Raw genomic sequence first — 21,167 nt, forward strand, 5'->3', positions numbered from 1 at the left:
GAGGGCACTAACCCTGCACAACCTGAAGAAACCGTAATGTCCTTCCCTGAGGCATTCGCCATGCAAGACGATGCTGATTCTCCTCAGGACCCACCTCCATCACCTCTCTGCTCCTAGACCTACAGCCAGACTCAAGTTCCTAAAGATGAGCTACAAAGTAGGACCCATGAGGAGGTGTGCTGCACTCCAAAAGAACTATTTGAGTTTTCTGATTTATACAGACAGAAATTTGGGTAACGTTTGTGCAAATGAAGCTTGGGAGTGTAGGATGATGGTGGAAAGAACCTAAAGTTGGATCAGGCCAAATTTATTGACATGGGTTCACTAAGCAGAAATTCTGCATTTAGTGTTTCAGCTGAGGGCATCGTGAAGGGCTCTAACAGTTTGTCCGGTTGGCTAAAATATGGATCAAAAGGTGACCCACAGTGGGTGAATTACAAATGCCATGCCATCCTTAGTTTAATGTAGAGGAAGAGAGTCAAAGGTTAAGGGGGTTGGAATTTTAGAGTGGATTAATCATTTAAGATTTACTCACCCACACTGGAAGAGTCCAGAATACCCACCCTTCACCACTACTGTGAGAAATAAATCTGTGAAACGAGCCCAGGCATCCTTGAAAATCTCTGGGATCACTCTTATCTGTAGGCCAGACCTTATAGTAGGGACCACAGTCACTGAATCGGGAAACCTAAATGCAATGGGAGTAATTGGATCCTGGTATGGTAAGGGTCAAATGTCAGCGCTCAACTACCGGAAGCAAAGTGGGCATGGTTATGGTAAAGGACAGCAGAGCCAAAGCAGCAATCAGAATAGTCTGACTCCCATAGATCCATGGTGTTAGCTAGTTGATCATGGTGTTCCTAGAAGTGAAATAGATAGGAAGCCTATTAAATTCTCACTTGATCTGTATAAGCAGACAAGTTCTGGGTCAAATGAACAAAAGTTTAACCTGAATCATAAAAAAAAAGTCATGCTCCCTCAGTCAACTCCCAAGTGTGAGCAGGTTTATAGACCCAGAACCCCAGGAATGAAGGAGAAGTCAGTTTCCCTTAATGAAGAACCCAGTACACTGCCAGAATTTATACTGTGAATTTTTCTCCTGGCCTTTCCCAAAGAGACCTACAGCCTTTTACGTATACTTTTTAATTGTTTTAAATATTTATTTATTTATTTTGAGAGAGGGAGAGGGAGGGAGGGAGAATCCCAAGCAGGCTTTGGACTCTGTACTGACAGTGCGGAGCCTGTTTGGGATTCTCTCTCTCCCTCTCTTTCTGCCCCTCCCCAACCCAAGTCTGTTCTCTCTCTCTCTCTCTCTCTCTCTCTCTCTCTCTCTCTCTCTCTCTCTCTCACACACACACACACACAATAATAAACTTTAAAAAATAATAAAAAACTTTAACTTTTTACTTTTAATTGTGCATTGGGAAATAATCAGGCCCTTCAGGGACTACTAGGCATTGACTCCAAAGTGACATTAATTCCGAGAGACTCAAAATGTCACTGTTGTCTACCAGAGCAGAGGCTTATGGAAGTCAGGTGATCAGTGGAATTTTAACTCTGATTCATTTCCCAGTGGGTCCCTGTCTTAGTCCATTCAGGCTGCTATAACAAAATGCCACAGACTGGGTGGCTCAGAAATTTGTTGCTCACAATTCCAAAAGCTAGAAGTCTAAGATCAGGGTGCCAACATGGTTGGGTGAGGGCTGTCTTCTGAGCTGCAGACTTCTTATTGTATCCTCACATGGTGGAGGGAGCTAGGGAGCCCTGTGGGATCTTTTTCACAAGAGCACTACTCCTGTTCATGAGGTCTCCACCTTCATGACCTAATCACATCCCAAAGGCCCCACCTACTAATACCATCACCTTTAGGGGTTAGGATTTTAACATATGAATTTTAAAACAAACATTCAGACCCTAGCAGTCCTCAAACCCATCCTGTGGTTATTTCCCTAGTTCCAAAATTCATGATTGGAATAGATCTACTCAGCAGCTGGTATACTCCCCACATGGGTTCTGACCTGTGGAGTGAGGATTATTATGGTGGGAAAGTCCACTAGAAGCATCTATCTAGAAAAAAAAAAAAAGGAAACAAAAGCAATACCACATTCCTGGAGGGACTGGGAATTAGTGCCAAACTAGCATGTCCGTGATACCTCACATGCAGCAGTTGGTCTGGCAAATGCTTTTTTCTTGACAACAGAATTTCACCAGAAGCTTTTTGCTTTCAGCGGGCAAGGCCAGCAATGTATCTGGCACTGTCCTCCCTTGGGGGTATATCAACCCTCAGGCCCTATGTCATCATTTAGTTCACAGGGATCTTGATCACTTTTTTCTTCCACAAGATGTCACACTGGTCCATTACATTGATGACATTAGCTAACTGACCTACAGAACAAAAAGCAATGACTCTAGAGTCATCGGTAAGACATTTGCATGTCGGAGGGTAGTATTTATTAATCCCACAAAAATCCAGGGGCCCTTTACCTCAGTGAAATTTCTACGTGTCCAGTAGTGTGAAACATGTCAAGATAGCCCTTGAAACGTGAAGGATTAGTTGCATCTGGCTCCTCCTACAACCAAGAAATAAACACAATGCTTTGTAGTGCCTCTAGATTTTAGAAGTGACATATTCCTCATTGGGTATATTATCCAGCCCATTTACTAAGGGACCCAAAAAGTTGCTAGTTTTCAGTGGGGTCAGAAAAGGAGAGGCTCTGCCACAGATCCAGGCTGCCACACAGCTATTCTGCCACTCAGGCATATGATCCAGTAGACCCAATGATGCTTGTAGTGTCAGCAGCAGATAGACATGCTGTTCAGAGTCCTTGACAGGCCCTTGTAGGTGAATCACAGCACCAGGACCTTAGGATTTTGCAGCAAAGCCCTCCCATCCTCTGAAGTTAACTACTCTCCTTTTGAGAAACAACTCTTTGCTACTGGGCCTCAGCAGAGACTGAACACTTAACCAAGTTATCAGGCAACCTGAGCTCCCTGTCGTGAACCAGATGTTATCTGACCTACCAAACCATGAAGTCCAGCATGTATTCCATCATCAAATGGGAATAATATATACATGATCCTGCTTGAGCAGACCCTGAAGGCAAAAGTAAGTTACCCAAATGCTCATGGTCCCCACCCCTGCTCCACTGCCTTCTCTCTCCCAGCCTGCACATACAGCCTCATGGGGAGTTCCCTATGATCAGTTGACAGGAGAAGAGAAGACTCAGGCCTGGCTTACAGATGGTTCTGCATGGCATGCAGGCACATCTGACTGTGGACAGCTACAGCACTGCTGCCCCTCTCTGAGACATCCCTGAAGGCAGTGGTGAAGGGAAATCCTCCCAGTGGGCAGAACTCTTGGGAGGATGCACTGGGTTTTTCACTTTGTGTGGAAGAAGAAATACCAGACATGTGATTATACATTGATCCATTGGGCTATGGCCAGTGGTTTGGATGGCCAGGGATCTGGGACAAACATGATTGGAAAATTGGTGATAAGGAAATTTGAGGAAGAGTTATGTGGGTAAACCTCTCTGAATGGAGCAGGGGAAAACATGAAGATATTTGTGTCCCGTGTGAATTCTCACCAAAGGGTGACCTCAGCAGAGGAGAATTTTAATATTCAAATGAATCAGATGACCTGTTCTGTGGATACCAGTCAGCCTCTTTCCCCACCCACCCCACCATCACCCAACAGGCTCATGAACCAAGTGGCCATCGTGGCAGGGGTGGTGGTTATATAGGGCTCAGCAACATGGACTTCTATTCACCAAAGCTAGCCTAGCTGGCCACTGATGAGTATCCAAAATACTGGCAGCAGAAGCAAACACAGCCCCTGATACGACACAACTTTCCAGGGTGCTCAGTCCACTTACCTGGGGTAGGTTGATTACATTGAACCACTTCTGTTGTGGAAGGGGCAGCATTTTGTTCTTACTAGAATAGATACCCTGGATGCAGAATTGCCTTACCTATAGTGCAATGCTTCTGCTAAAACTACCATCCAGGGACTTACAGAATGCCTGATACGCCATCATGGAATTCCACCCAACATTGCTTCTGATCAGGGAACTTACTTCACAGCAAAAGAAGTGCAACGATAGGTCCATGATTGTGGAATTCACTAGTCTTACCATGTTCCCCACCATTCTGGTTTGATATGGTTTGATAGAAGTGTAGAGTGATCTTTTGAAGACTCATTTGTAGTGCCAGCTAGGTGGCAATACCTTGCAGGACTGGGATAAAGTTCTCCAGAAGGCTGTATAAACTCTGAATTAGTGTCAAAATATGGTGCTGTTTCCCCCATAGCCAGGATTCACAGACCCAGGAATCAAGAGATAGAAACGGGAGTGGCACTGCTATTACCCCTACTTACTCATTAGCAACATTTTTGCTTCCTGTTCCCATGACCTCATGCTCTGCTGGCCTAGAGGCCTTAGCTCCAAAGGGAGGAATGTTTTCACCTGGAAACACAACAATTATTCTATTGAACTGAAAGTTAAGACTACAGCCCAGCCAGTTTGGACTCCCCACGGCCCTGAATCAACAGGCAAAGAAGACCAAGTTACCCCACTAAAGGGGATGATTGGTCTTCACTAACAAGGGGAAATTGGACTGTGAATGCACACTGAGGTAAAGGAGAGTATGTCTGGAATGTAGGAGCTCTCTCAGGATGTCTCTTGGTATTACCATGACCTGTGAGTAAGGTCAGTGAAAAACTGCAACAACTCAATCCAGGCACGGCTTCTAATGGCCCAGATCCTACAGGAATGAAGGTTTGGGTCACCCCACCAAGTAAAGAACCATGACTACTTGAGGTGCTTGCTGAGGGCAAAAGGAATACAGAGTGGTTAATGGAAGAAAATCGTTCTAAATACCAACTATGCCGGCACCTGGGTGGCTCAGTTGGTTGAGCATTTGACTCTTGATTTTGGCTCAGGTCATGATCCCAGGGTCATGGGATAGAGCCCCATGTCTTACTCTGCACTGAGCGTGGAGCCTTCTTGAGATTCTCTGTCTCCCTCCGTCTGCCCCTCTGCCTTGCTCATGTGCGTGCTCTCTCTCTCTCTCTCTAAAAAAAAAATAAATTTTCGGTTGAGCATCTGACTTCAGCTCAGGCCATGATCTCACAGTCTGTGAGTTCCAGCCCCACATCGGGCTCCGTGCTGACAGATCAGAGCCTGGAGCCTGCTTTGGATTCTGTGTCTCCCTCTCTTTCTGACCCTTCCCCATTCATGCTCTGTCTCTCTCTGCTTCAAAAATAAATAAACATTTAAAAAAACTAAATTTTTTAAAATGACATTATTATTAAAAATAAATACAGGCTATGACCACATGACCAGTTACAGAAATGAGGGCTATAATTGTAAAGAATGTTTCCTCTTTATTTTTTTATGAATATACTGGTATGCAAATATCTTTTTTCTTCCCTCCCCCATTCCCTTATCATGTAACATAAGATATATTGTCCTTCTATAATAGTTTTAAAGATTTGTTAATTTTACATCATAGTATTTAAGTTCTATGATATCAGAAAGAAGAGTAAACATCATTAAAGGAGTTTATCGCTTCTGGGGAAGGAGTGCATTTTTGGTTGTATGCAAGATTGTTGTATCATGTTAGGCAGATTTATGGCCTTTTTTATTGTCTGTATTTGGAGAATAAGTATGGTTTAAGAAGATGTGTATGGATGCCTAGTTGATGAAGGGTGAGCTTGTGATGGTTAATTTTATGGGTCAACTTGACTGGGCTATTAGGTGCCCAGATGTTTGGTTAAGCATTATTCAGGGTATGTCTGTGAGGGCGTTTCTGGATGAGATTAACATTTGAATCCATAGATCAAGTAAAGCAGATTGTCCTCCCCAACATGGGTAGGCCTCATCCAATCTGTTGGAAGCCTGAATAGAACAAAAAAGGCAGAGTAAGGGAGAATTCACTTTCTCTGCCTGATTGTCTTTGAGCTGGCACATTGATTTTTCTCCTGCCTTTGATCTCAGACTTGGACTGGAATTTACACCATCGGCTTTGCTGGGTCTGTAGCTTGCTAACTGCAGACTGTGGGACTTCTCAGCCTCCAATACTGCATGAGCCAATTCCTTATAGTACATATCTATAATATATATCTATAATATGTGTACATAATCTATATATCTCCTATTGGTTCTATTTTTCTGGAGAACCCAGGCAAATACAGGCCCACAATACTTTTAGGGACCCATGAAAATGTTTTAATTTTAGTTTCTTTTAAAATCAGGAGATGAATATAATAATAATAGACATATAAAAATGAGTCAAGACTGGATTATATTTGTCTTTATGCCAACGTAGTTGTAAAATATAATTTTACATATATTTTTATGGAGGGATGAGCCCACAAAGGCGCAAGTGCCTAAGTCCCATGAAAGTCATAATGTGGCCCTTCTAACACTCCACAGTGCCCCATCCTTGAGGGTTGGGAGTCTTTTTGCCTAGGACCCAATGTCCACCCATTGGTTCCATGGGTTGACCAGGATGGTGTTTCTGTGGCCTTGCATTGACCTTGGAGAAGAGATTATTTTTGGAGTTGTTGTCTTTGAGTTATATCTATTAATAGAACTATGTGTGTGTCTAGTGGGAGGTGGGTCCAGCAGTGCCAAAAGCAGAGTAAACCAGAACCAGGCATAGATGAGTAATAGCCTCTCCTCTGAAAAGAGGATGGCTATCAAGAAGCACCTTCCCTGCCCCCACCACCAGTTTTCCTCTGTGTCCTGTCCTGGTTCTTGTCTAATTAGGTTGACTTCTCTCTCCTATAGATCAGGACTAAATATTTAGTAAGCCCACATTATGTGTCAGATACTCCTCAGGGCAAAGATAAACAACAAATGCAGCCTTTGCAGGCAACAGCCTCATAAACAAGATGTTAGAGCCCAGGGTACAAAGTGCTATGCAAAGATCCGTTTTAATTCTGCCTGGATGAACCCTGAAGGCTTCACAGAGGAGGAAGCACTTGAGGAGGGCTTGTGAAGATGAATATGATTTTGACCACAAATGTAGCCTCAGAGAAAAGGGGAGGATGGGCATGTGTCCTTCCAACCCCCGTAGGGAAGGATTTGTTTGTGATAGTCAGAAATGTGACAGAAGCAACAAAATTGCATTAAATGAGCTCTGTAAGTTGTGAGCCAAAAAGTGCAAGTGTTTGTTCTGTGACAGTGTAAAACTGACAGTGTAAAACTTTCTTCTAGCCAAAGGGAAAAATGAAAGAAATGCAAATTAAGAGCATCCTGTCATAGAAGACCTACCACTATCACAAACTATTCTGTGTCCTGAGGTCTTTTTACTCACCTGCAATCTGACAGGAAAAGAAGGGAAAGAAGAGCATTCCAAGGAGATGGCTTGGCACAGGCAAAGGGGTGGAGGGCCAGGTTCTGGGAATGGCGGTAATGCTGTCAAGTCAGAAACAGGAGTATAACACTGGCATGGCCCCAGTCAAGCCTCATATCCCAAATGAGGAAACAGGTACTAAGTAAGACAAGGAGTATCCTTGCCTTTTGTGGTAAGTGGGTGGCCTCTTAGTGATAAGTGTGATAAACTGTGTGTCCAGAGTGTGTTTCTAGGGATCCAGCTATAAATATCCTAGCTGATTTAGGAACTATATAGTATAATATGGTATAATAAAAATATATGTACTTTTTGGTTCTTTATCCTGGGTTCCTGGCACAAAGCTCCTCAAACCCTTGGAATTCCCTGATAGGAATGTCTTTTGATATTCATACTGAGTCCTTTTGAACACACAGTAGTTTATGCTGAGGAGGTGCCTCAGGGTAGAGTCTCCAGCTAGCTTCAGGATGGGGGGCTGATCACCAGAAAGACCAAACACGATTAGAGGGTGGAAATGTTCAGCCCCAGCTCTCAAACTCTTGGGGGTCGGGGAGGGGGCTGGAGATTGAGTTATATAAACTCTGAAACAATGAGATTCAGAGAACTTCCAGGTTGGTGAACACATCAAAGTGTTCAGTGAGTAATGTGCCCTGAAAGGGAATAGAAGTTCCACTCTCCCCTCTAGCCTCATTCTTTGCTCTATGTATCTCTACTATTTGTCTCTTCCTGAGTTGTATCCTTTATAATGAAATGGTAATCATAAGTAGAGGACTTTCTTTAGTTCTGTGAGTCATTTCAGTGAATTATCAGACCTGGTTTGGGGGAAATTGTGGAAACCTCTGAATGGGTCAGGTAAAAGTTAAGTGTCATCTGGGGATTCCACTTGCTGGTATTTAAAGTGGGGAGAGTCTTTGGGACTGAGTCCTAAAGCTGTGGGATCTGATGCTAACTCCAGGTAGATAGTGTCAGGATTGAATTGAATTGAATTGAATTGAATTGGTAGACACCTAGTTGGTGATGGAGAATTAATGGAGAAAACAACACATATTTGGTGTTGGGAAAAAACACTCATGGGAGTCAGAGAAAAAAAACATGCACATAGAAATCACAATTCATAAGGAAACATCATCACCTTGGTTTAAGGAAGACAATTTACAAAGCAGCTCATGGACTTCACAGTTTTCTTATGACTAATTCAAAGTCCTTTTGGATTTACAGCCAAGGCAATGAGAGTCCACAAAACCAGTTTTTTCCCCAGGAAAAACTAGATCTTCTGTTCATTTTGATGGTAAGCTGGAAAGCCCACATAGAGGCACTGAGTACCCAGGGTTCCTGGGGCTTCATGGCCTGGAAGCTCACTGGAAGCAGTTCCTTTTGGAAGGATGTGGAAGGAGGAAGCAGGACACCGGGTTCCAGCTTGCCTCTTCCACAGATGCCCTCCTTGCCTTTGGGCAAGTTGTTCACATCTCCGCCTTCATGATTTCTCATCTACATAATGAGGGGTACTGGACTTGATGATTGCTAAATTCCACCCAGCCCTAAGATTGCCATCCATGCCTCTAACCTATGGAGGATGCCCCAGAGATTGCTGGAGGACACAGTTAAGGAATAAGTCCCTATGGGACTTATCACATTGAATCACAATTAATGTTGAGTAAAGGAATTCTTCAGGGAAGCAAACAGCCCCAAATTACTCCCACCCCACCCCTGAGCCAGATGCCCTCCATGAAATCAGAGAAACAGATAGATAGGGTGTTAGGCCCAGGTCAGCAGAGGCTGGGCATGGAATGATTAGGAGGGTGTCCTGTCACACATCTTATCTTTGGGTCCTGGCTTCCCAGTGTGTCCTTTCTCAGGAGGGGCAGCACAGTCACCACCTATTACATTTTCAAGGGCCTGCTAGTCTAGACAAACCATTAAGACACTGAAATCTCATTTGATATGCACATGACACAGAGCAGGGGCTGGGAGGGGAATCTGCTATGCTAATGGTAGAGTCAGGATCCAAAAATATGTCTGCTGACATGAAAGATGGGTCGAAGTTAACAAGATTATGTTTTATAGGGAGATATGAGAATCTCAAGCTCAGATCTAAAAAAGACCACCTAGATCAGGGGTTGTCAAACCACAGCCTGTGTGCCCAATCCAGCCTGCAGCCGTTTTTGTAAAATTAGATTTTATTGGAACACAACCACGTTCAATTGTTTATATACTATCTGTGGCTGCTGTCACACTACAGCAACAGAATTGAGTAGTTGTACAGGGATCTTATGGTCTACAATGTCTAAAATATTTGCTAGCAGAGGTCACATGAAATAGACAAGGAAGTCCTGATGCAGAGATTTGAATTTATAACAGCTTGAGTGAAAAGGTTAAAAAAAAAAAAAAAAGATCATTTAGTCTGCATGAGTAGCATTATAATGTGAAGACAAGGTATGTTTTCAATAAGTCTCCTTTAGATGTAGGTGACCAAAAGTAATACAAAATTACCACAGGAGAAATGTACTGGAGGTATGCCATAGTATCTCACAGAAAAGAAGCCCTAGAGAAGGTGGTGAACCTCAGGAGCCATCTAGTCAGGAACTTTCTGCCAATCTCTCACCTCTCCTGCCTATAACTGCTTCTCTCAGTACAGACCAGCTTTCTGCACATAACATGGCAACAGCAAGTTTCCTATCCCAAGTTTGATAATTTTCACAGATCTCTGTTTTTTCTCTTCTCCCTCAGCACAAAGAAGGATGACCTCTCCAGGTCTCCACCCTGTGGTTAGTTAAGTGAGGCTTTAGACTGCAGCCTGACTGGGGAATGTGAGTGGAAGTGATGTGCATCCTTTAAGGTAGAAGCTGTTCAAAGCAGACAGGATTTCTCCATGTCCTCCCCCCACCCCCTCCATTCCTTCACCCCCATCTGTGCAGCTGGAAGTGAAGGACTTTGTTTTTTAATGTTTATTTTTGAGAGAGTGATTGTGAGTGGGGGGGGGGGCAGAGAGAGAGGGGGACAGAGGATCTGGAACAGGCTCTGTGCTGACAGCAGTGAGCCTCATACAGGGCTCGAACTCACAAACCGTGAGACTGTGACCCGAGCCAAAGTCAGACACTCAACTGACTGAGCCACCCAGTCGCCCCTGGAAGTGAAAGACTTTTAAGAGGATGGAACCTTAGGGTGGAAAGATCTTGGATCCCTAAATCACCACTTGGAGAAGAGCTTCCGAGGAGAAGTACCCAACCCCCATCAAACTTTACATGGAAAGGAAATATATTTTCATTGGAATAAGCCACTAACATCTCGGGATTGATTCATTTCCATGGCATAGCCTACTCTGTCCTGATCAATATAGCTGCCAATAGCTGCTGAGTTTTTGTATCTCACAGTTGTAGCCACCAGAGAGGCACTCAAGTCCCCAAATCCCAAGAAATTAATTGATTGGAGCAGCTTAAATATAGTACCAACCTCTTGGCCAATCAGCTATCCTTGGGGACAGAATCATAGCTGAGCAAGGCAATCCCTACAAGGACCACGTGGTGGAGTTTTGGGGGGTGCAGTTTCCAGAAGAAAGCCTGGAGAGTTGGAGGGGGTGGGGGGAAGAAATGGCAAAGGGAGACAATAGACAATAGTCCTGGCCTACCAAGCATTGGAGTGTTATGCTCTGAGAATAGTGGTTTTTTTTTGTTTTTTTTTTAAGTAGGCTCCATCCCCAGCACAGAGCCCAACACACGGCTCGAACCCATGACACAGAGATCAAGACTTGAGTTAAAATCAAGAGTCAACACTTAACCAATTGAATCACTCAGGCACCCCTCTGAGAATAGTATCTTTAAAGAGATCCTGAGTTGGGATTCCTGGAAAATCCATTAGGACAGATTGGAAAGAAGAGAGAGTAGGGTGGTGAGTAAAAAGCCTCAAAGAACTCTGACCCAAGATGTAGAATTAAAGGAAATGTGAACGTTTAATCTAGGAAATGGAGGAGTTGGCAGGGACACAGGGACTCTCTTCAAGTTGATAAAGGACTATCCCATGAGAGGGACCCTGCCATTCTCCAAAGGGCCACACTCGCCCCAGAAGGTGAACATGACAGGAAGGTCACACTGCAGCACAACTTGAGGAAGAACTTTCTATTTGGACCAGCTAGGAGGGGCTCAGACTCTTTTAGCCCTAACTTGAGTCCTAGGTTAGGCTGAGATGGCTGTTATGAGGCCACACCAGCCAGGTGGGTCAGAGCCGCTGAAGATGACACTCCTGCATTCCTGTCCTGGTTGCCCATTCCCCTCTAATACTGAGATTCTCAGAATTACTTTAAATTGGTCACCCAGTGTGACCAAAAGGCCAAGTGAACTTTGATGTGACCAAAAGGCCAAGTGAACTTTGATGCAAGCTATCGGCACAGCATGGTCCACGCTGTCCACAGACAGCCTCCTTCCTCATAGCACACTGGAGCCCTGGAAGAGGGCTGCTGTGGACACCTAGTAGACCCTGGGAACAGGCTCTTTCACAGCCCTGGTTGTTGATCCTTGAAGCCAAGGCTAGGAGGCAAGGCATAGTGATGTGGGGGGCAAGGAGGAGAGATCTCCCAACAACTGTCCCAGGACCTTGTGGTCTGAGGGGCAGAAACAACACACTCCCAGAAACAACTTAAAGACTAAGATAGTGCTACATTGTGTAGAATCAGGGATCTTCTTCCCTCGTTTTATAGATGAGGCCCAAGCGACAATGCAACTTAAGCTACTGGCCGGGCCAGGATCAGAATTCTGCTCTTCAATGTCTTATAGGAAGCAGGGCAGTGTAGGGTGGTGGTTAGGAGCAGAAGCCAGAGCTCGGCCACCTGATTCTGCTACCTACCAGCTCTGTGACTGTGGGCAAGCTAACTTACCTCTCTACCCGTTTCTCAATTATAGCATCTACCTCAGAGGCTGTTTTGAGGATTGGACTGGTTGTGATTTCCAAGGCTCAGAGATCACATAGATAGGAAGAGGCAAATCCAGGACTTGAACCCAGATCTGTTTGATCCTGAAAGCCAAGTGTCTCTTGCCCCTTACCCTCACCAGGCTGCCTCTCTCAGCCCATAAAAGGAAATCTTTTCAGTTATTTTCTCAGGGAGGGCTCCCTTGGTCAAGCTTGTATGTGCTAGAAGCTTGAGAAGTTTCTGTTCTCACACATGGGGAAACTGAGGCACAGACTGTCACAACAACATGTCACCTTCAGGAAGGGGAACTGAGTAGTGAAACCTGCATCAGATGGCTTTTGAGTCAGGTTATTGAAGTGAAAAGTAACCACAAGATACAGAATAAAGGCCTGAGCTATCAACTTGGCCCTAGGACTCAGTGTAAAGAGGCTAGATTGGGTCCAATTGCCCTTTGCCCTGGTTTCAGGTCACCATGAGCCTGCTAGCCATTGGACGAGGGAACCCATGAGGGGTGGAGCGGGAGAGAGCAAAGATACAGCAGCACTAGGAAAAGCACCCTGGCACCCAAGTGGTGAGACAGCAGGTCTGCTTGAGGCTCCAAGCCCTGCCCAGAATGCTTCACCTTGGCCTCACAGGTCCCTGGGATGCTGAATCCTCAACCACTTTCCCTAGATCAGTCTGTCGCCTTCCTGACCATCAGGGTAGTATAAATAGATTTCAACTGTACCTATTTTTTCCCCCCAAAAGTTGCTGATGGATTTGGCTGTTCTTAATCCCATGCCAGGTCGGGGTGATGTCCCCGTCTCTGTCATGCGGTTTAGAGGCTCAGAGTCGGGATAGGAAGCCAGGGAGTAGATAAGGGGCTGCTGAGTCAGAAATGTGTGCAAGGTACAGCCATCTGCCAGGCCGGGGCTGTGGTTCCTAAGCTGCCAAAGGAGTGGCACAGAAGATGACCCAGGTTTAGAGCTCAGCTGAGAGCATTGAGAGAATAAGAAAGGTAGTAAGGGTGGCTGTCATCCTTGACCCTGGCTCTGCCACTTACCAGCTGGCTGATCTTTGGCAAACTAACGTCTTTGAGCCTAAATTTTCTTATCTGCAAAATAGGGAAGAATCATACCTCCCTCTCAGGAGGATCTTTGAAAAGATACCAAATCCTCAGGTATACCAGCTGCAGAGCAAGGGCTGGCTTGCGAGCAGGATGGGGTGGGGGTAAGAGCCTGGCTTCCAGATCAAAGTGCTTGGTCTCAGACCCTGGTTCTGTCACTTTCTGGCTGCTTGGACCTGGAGGTACTGTGGGGGGCTGGGGAGGAGTACTCTGCTCTTCAGTTTCCTCACTGACAAAATAGACACAGACAAATGCTTCATGCAATTGTTATGAGAATTTAAATGGTTTAGTACTTGAAAAACACTTAGAATAGCGTTTGGCACACAATACACTAGAATCTGTTAAATACCAGCTGATGTTCTTTTTCATCCATGTAAACTCATGCAATTTTACCTGTTGAAATTTCTTTTCCGCATCTGGTAAACATATCCTCCTTGAAACTGTCATCTCTCCTTCCTATTAAGGATTGCACTGTAAGTCCTTTCCTTCATGTGTCACCAATTGCACAGTATCCCCTGACTGTTTTTCCCCCAGCCTTCTGTCTCTCTTCGTCTCCAGAAGTCAGCATAGATCGCTGTCCACTCTCTCCTGTTTGCAGCACTGGGCTCAGCGGGGGCTTCCTGAGTGTGCAGAAATCCAAATACCTGTCCAGTTCGCTCCATGATTGGAACGCTGTCTGTTCATTCATTCATCCAACACTAATGGGGTCCCCATCATGTCCTAGGCACTGTGTTAGGCACTGGTGGCATAAGATGAATAGCCAAGGTCTCTGCACTTACAGAACTCACAAGTCAAGAGATGAGGAGGTCAAAAAGTGAGAAAACAGATCATTAAAGTAGACTTGTATAAGTTAAACAATGAGAGGAAGCCCTGAGTCCCATGGGAACACAAAGGAGGGACCCTAACCAAGGAGGGGAAGGGGGGATTGGGAACAGTCTCCTAGAAGAGGTGACATCTCCTAAAGAGCACCATGCCCTGGCCCAGGGCACCTGTTGAGCACCTGTGGACACTGCTGGCCATCTGCTGTGCTGTCCTCTCCAAGGTGGCTGACTCAGTCCTACTCCCCAGCTGACCCTCAGTTTCTGCTCCTTGCACATTCCCTCCTGCCACTAGGCCTTTCACATGGGATCCCCTCTCCCAGCAGTATTCTTTGGCTCCCAGTTAATGACTTTGTTTAGATCTGGGTTCAAATGGGACTTCCTCCAGGTAGTTTTCCCTGACCTCTCTGACTAGGTTAAATCTCCCCATCAGACACTCCTAAAAATTTGCACCCCTATTTTGTAGCCCTGACTACATTATACAACTGTTTAATTCTCATCTCTTACAGATCAAACACAAGGTTAAATGAATAACTGAATGACTGAATGAATACATAATCACTGAGTAAGGCGGGACAATGTGTATGTTAATCCTGAAAGACTGGAAATTCCTGCTTCCTTTTAAAGGTACTTATCATAATCACTTATTTATAATAACTATCATTTATTATATGTAATAAGCATTGCAAAAAGTTCATTTGTTCACTCATTCACAAATATTAATGAAGCACCTCTTTGGGGGTGGTCACAGTTCTCAGCACTGGGATGAGGAAGCAGTGAGTTAGCAATGCGCCGTGCTCTCTGGACCGTGTGTCCGGTGGAGAAGATAAAATAAAGAGACAAAGGCATAAAGTGACAAAGGCATGAGGAAAGAAATCAGGCTTTAGAAAGTGACCAGTTGTTATAACCCCACAGCTGCCGACCTTCACAGCTCATCCTGTTCTCTAGGATATCTCAAGAAGAAGCATGAATGACTCAGGAAATCCAGGAGAGCGCCTTAGAAAAGTCTAGCCAGTGGGCCGGACTTGAGCCACCTGGAACTGGCTCCCTAGTGCAGGCTTGCAGGGGGGCTGTGTATGGGGGGGGGGGTCTCTGTTGTTGGCACCAAATGCTCAGGAGCAGCAGGCTGGCTGGGCTAGGAGGTGATGGGGCACCTGAGGCCCCAGATGGAGGTAGATAAGGCACAGCTGTTGTCTGTTGCCAGGTGTCTTCCGCTGGCCAGAGAGCTACTATTTGCTGCTGACACAATGGCCTGACGTACCCCTGCCTCAGCAGCCAGGAGCGGGAAGTGAGGGCTGAGCTGGCCAGTCCCTTGTGACAGTGAGTCCTGCAGCCTTGAAACCTGAGGAGATGGCTTGAAGTCAGTGCTTGCCGACACTTCCCCACTAGGGGTGAATGTTAGGCTATGAAACTTTACTGCCCTGAACATGGGACTCCTTATAGTAGATACATGGGTAACAGAGTCAGTGGGAGGGTGATGAAATGATGGGCAGTTCTCTACCCTTTATGGGCTCATGATAACACCTGCCAATTCCCTTGTTCATTCAATAAATGTTTATTGAGCTCCTACTTTGTGCAGACCCACACTGTGCTGGTTGCCTGCGATGTGGCAGTGAATGAGATGTGGTCCTTGACCTCCCTCAGGTCATTTGGGCAACATTTCGTTCTTTCTAAAAAACTCATCAGGATCTTAAGCAATCCTTGTTACAATCCTGTGAGTCCCATGAGAGCATTACTGTTGTTACCATTTGATGGATGGGGGGAAAAGGTTAGTTAATTTGCTTAAGGGGAAGCAAGATAAAACCAGCAACCGGGTCTTGTTTATCCTTCTGCTGAGCCCCCACCAAGGGGAGTCAGGGAAGTGGTACTATATTGATTTTTAATGGTTCACCCTTACCATTAGAGTCGGAAAGTAAAACTTGACAAATTAGGGAAGGCTTCATGGAACCCCTGACCTTATTTTCCCTATTCACTATTTCATTTTTAGTGCCTTAGTCCTGAATAGAACCAACACCCTTGACAGGCAAAAAGGTAGATCAGAGACCTATTTGAAATTCTTGCCATTCACCCCTAATGTCACACTTTGGTGCCCACCCTGATCAGTTTTTCTTAGAAGATCTCACTGGCTGGACGCAAACCCAACTTGGTTTGAAATTGAAACACCTGCTTGGTTACACGTACACTTCATAATACTCAGAATCTTACTCTTCTATGCTTGTGCTTCTGTGCTTCCTTCCACACCAAAGAGCACCCTGTTCCCCATGCAGGTAATCAATAAACCCTAATTGATTACTTGATTGGGAACAACAAATATATAGTTGAAGTGCCTGGAAATACAATCTCCCAAAGGCTGCCAGCCAGCCAGGGGCTCAAGGGACAGGTGTTTTCTGATGGATGTGCTTGTTCATCTCCAAGGCAAAGTTTAAAGTGAGTGACTGAGCATTATTTTAGAACAGCGTAAAATTGGAAACATGCAAACACTCAGTGATAGGGGAATAACTAAGCTATATTAAGGTTATATTATGATTCTGGAAGACTCTTTAGTTTTTAAAAGTGATCTTAAAATACCACACAGAGAAATGTGTACCAGGTACCAAAGTAAAGAAAAGCAGAATCTGCAAAGAACACAGAAGTATACATACATATACTTCAAAAGATGAGAAGAAAACTTAACTGTTTAGTAGGCACTTTGTGTGTATATGGAGGGGGAAAAGTTCATTAAGCCAAGAGGATGGTTGTAGGTAGGGTCGAATCTGTCACACTGTGTGGTATAAGGGGGAGAGTCCCTGGGACTTAGATGGCCCAGGGACCCTCGTGTTGTCAATTCTGGACCATGTGATCTTGAACCATCCACTATCCTGATATTTAGTTTGTTATCTGTCAAGTGTGAATTTTACACTTGTCGTGTCTCACAAGGTATGATGTAAGGCCATTTCGAGTTTTTATTTACCCCCCCCTTAATATGATATTTATAGATTTCCATGTAGAAGTAATAATGTGTTGGACTGTGAGGTCCTATTCACACCTGGTCCAGAAACTACAAAACATACAGCATATAAATGTTATTATCTTTCTGAAATCCAAAAAGCTTTGCAAAACCCCATGGGTTTTGAGTTAAGGAATCATGGATCCGTACTAAGCATGTTAGACATACCATTTTATTTAACTTAACCTTCACAATAATCCTACAGAGTAGGTTTTATCATTCCCATTTTACAGATGAGAAAACTTGTGTGTATAGAGATTAATTTGCCTCCCAATTAATAAGTGGGCCAGTTCAGATCAGAAGCATTCAAAGCCCATGGTTTTGGCCACGATGAGCATGTCAACAGGAGCCCAAAAATGCTTGCTGGAGTGACATCTGCTTGCATTTGACTTGTGAGACTAACGAGAATATTTCTCCTAATATCTGACACTGAGTGCATGCCAACCACTTGTCAAGCGTTGTCTCATCTGATCTCCACATCTCTGGGAGATTTGGCCTAGTATTAGCCAAAACGGAGGCTTAGATAGGTTATATAACATGCCCAAGTAAGTCAGGGACCTGGGATTCAAACTCAGGTCTAAAGACTTCAAAGTCAGAGATGTTGCATCTTTCATGAGGCAGCCAGGAAGTTCTTAGGGCAATATGGAGTGTAGATGGCCACATTCCGGAGACCAAAAAACGGCTGGTTGCAAAATAGAGTCATGAATATGGAACCATCTAATCCTTTCTCTTCCCTTCCCTTCCCTTCCCTTCCCTTCCCTTCCCTTCCCTTCCCTTCCCTTCCCTTCCCTTCCCTTCCCTTCTGTTCAACGAGGTCAGCTCTCATCTCGAGGACATGAAATGTAAAATAGGCTTGGGTGCCAAGTGCTTTCAGCAGAGTCATAGGAAAAATATATGAAAATATATCTGATGCACAGATATGTCAATCAGAAGGAGAAAACATGTTGTTTCTTAGAATGTTCAGGGCCTACACAAAAGCAGAAATGATGAGATATTCCTGTAAAAGGCGCCATCTGGTCCTGCTGGTCAGCAGGCCTAAGACCTTGGGGTAACAGATTGAGTGAAAGTCAGCAAAATAACACCTACTGTCATTTCGTTTTCGTTTCTAAAGTTATCCAAGGAAGAGGTTTGGTTTTTGGTATCAAAGAGGTCTAGACAAAGTTCTGTCCCCTGCCTTGACCTTTGGCTTTGGTTCAGCAGGAGGGACTGTTTCAGGGAACTGCCTGCGGGCAAGCCAGGGAGGTAGTAGGCACTAGTAGATGTCCTTAACTGTCCACCCAGAGGTGGCTGGCAGACTGCCTATCTTTAAAGGACTCTTGGGGACCCTACAACAGAAAAGGATAAGTCCTAAATCAGATTAATCCCAATTGGATTAGAGCTGAATCTTGGGATATATGCAAAATTTGAAAGGTCCTGATCTATACTTCTGGGTGCTTTATAGTTTATGAAAGAAGGGCTTAGGTATGGGTGCTCCCATGTCAGAGCTTCCTCTAGCTTTCAGCAATCAACCTAAGACTCAAAAACAGGTGCAGGGGTGCCAAGCATACACCATAACTGGCAAGGTCTCCTGGAGATGGAGCGGGAACTAGATGGGAGGTTTTAGTTCAAGGCCTGAGCAGCATCTCATGAAGGTTAGGAAGGGGGAGTGTGAGGGCTAAGGTCCGATCACAGCTGACAGTCAGATGTTTAAAAGTCAGGTGTATAGCAGGGATCTGGATTGTCAACCTACAGAAGATTCTTACTACTGTGCAGAGAGCAGGGGATGAGGTTGGTTATAAGCAACAGAGTCAACTAACATAAACCAAAAAGGAGTTAATTGGAAAATGCTGAGGGGCACCTCAAGGAGTCAAAGGAAAGGCCAAAGGACACGCTTAGAAAAAAAAAACCCAAATGGGTGGGATGTTTTAAACTCTCACCAACTAGGGTTACCAATGTGCCCTGGTCTGCCCAAGACTTTCCCAGCTTTGGCACAGAAAGTCCCACATCCTAGGAAAGGCCTTTAAGGTCCCAGGCAGACCAGGGTGACTGGTCATCCTACAACCAGCAGGGTGGTGGGCCAGAGTTGACCAGAGAAAATTCCTCATGGGCAATGTTCACAAAACTTTTAATAACATAAATGTCTATTCTATTTTACAATATTTTCTGCACTGAACCGGAATCTAATGCCCTTCCTGTTGCTCCAAGCCTTTGATGCAGTCACTCTTACATTCAGTCTTAGAGGGGAGGCTAGAATGTGCTCCCAGTGAATTAAGCTAAGCTGACTAAATTTGAACTACATCCACCAAGCTAAATCTCAGAGGAGCTCAGCAACTTGTCAAGAGTCATATAGATAGTTGGGCTGCCTTGGTGGCTCAGTTGGTGTCCAGCTTGATTTCAGCTCAGGTCATGACCTCACGGCTCATGAGTTCGAGCCCCACATTAGGCTCTGTGCTGACAGTGTGGAGCCTGCTTGGGATTCTCTCTGTCCCTCTCTCTCTCTACTCTTCCCCCGCTTGTGCTCTCTATCTCTCTCTCAAAATATATAAAAATAAAGTTAAAAAAAAAAGTTGTACATATAGTAAGTGGCAAAGCCGAGGTTAGACTTAAGTCTGATTCGATACCTGTGCCGTTCCCCCACCATTGCCCTCCTCTGGGGTGTCCTAATACTACCAGTCCCTGGAGACTCCAAGGTCTGTGGGTGGGATGGGGGTCTGAGCTTCCCGGTAGCTTCAGGAGGGCCTCTGAAGGCCTATCTCACAAAGGTTAGAGCATATGAGGTGAGGTGAGGTGTGTGTGTGTGTGCGTGTGTGTGCGTGTGTGCGCGCGCGTGCACGCACACGTGCGTGCAAGAGAAAGAGAAGGAGAGAGAGAAGGAGAGAGGTTTCATTTGTAGAGCTCTGCAGGACCCTGCATGCAATCTTCTCCGGGTCGGGAATGCTTATGTAAAGAGAAGGGTTTGCAGAAACCAAACAGACCCACCCTTTAGTTATGCTAACCCCATCCATGACCCAGCCTCTAGGAGGACATGCTAAGGGTACAAGGGACCCCAGGCTCTGCCTGCAGTCCTCCCCTGCCTGGTCCTGTTCCCTCAGGAAGGACCTCACAGTTTTCCATCCTTAAGAACTCTCTCCATCTCTCTTCCCTATCCCCTCCCCCTGACAAGGCCTCCAGCGACTTCCACACTCTGACCCCTGACCCTATCCCGTACTTCTCCTTACCCACTGCCTCACCAAGCATCAGCCACAGTGGCCTTTTGAGATGTTCCTCAAACTATCCGAACTTACTCCCAGCTTTGGGCCTTTCTACTAACAGTTTCCTCTGCATGACTCATCCCCATCTTCACAGGCTGATCCTCCTCATTATCCAGATTTCAAGCCAAATATCATCTCTTCCCAAAGACCTTTCAGGGCCATTCAATCTAAAGGAGCTCCCTGTTCATTTGCATACCCATCTGTTTTAATGTATTACAACCTGTTATTTTCTTGTTTATCATCTGTCCCTCCTGCCTTGGTTTACAAGACATTTCATGATCTAGGCTGGGCTTCCTGTGAGCTCCATTGTTCACCCCTGGGAGCTCATGCAGACCCACAGAGACCCTGCTCTGGGTTCCCTGCCTTGCACGTGGGGTCCTTTCTACCTGGAGGCTGATCTTTGCCCCACCTCCCCCTTTGCCCCACCTCCCACTCTCCAGGTTGTAGCAGACAGAGAAATATTTCCTGACCCCTAAACCTAGTTAATTCCTCCTCCCCTACATCAGCCCAACAGGGTTCTCGGTGCCCCATAGTTCAGGTAAAGGCATCACACAGGGAGGGCAGAGATGAGTGTTCCCTGTTCACTGTTGTGCTGCGGGCCTAGCACAGGACCTGGTGCACAGTAGGGTAGATGGACAAATGAAATCTGCATCGACAGCACTGGAAGAACTCAGCCATTGTGGCTGGCAGGCTGTCACACTGAGAGTTTCCAGGGAGACAGCTCCCACCTGAGTGTGCCTGAACTAACCTGAGAGCTGGGGGTAGATGAAGA

Source organism: Panthera pardus, unplaced genomic scaffold (assembly GCF_024362965.1).
Source record: "Panthera pardus isolate Hobbes unplaced genomic scaffold, ASM2436296v1 HiC_scaffold_24, whole genome shotgun sequence".
Classification (NCBI taxonomy): domain Eukaryota; kingdom Metazoa; phylum Chordata; class Mammalia; order Carnivora; family Felidae; genus Panthera; species Panthera pardus.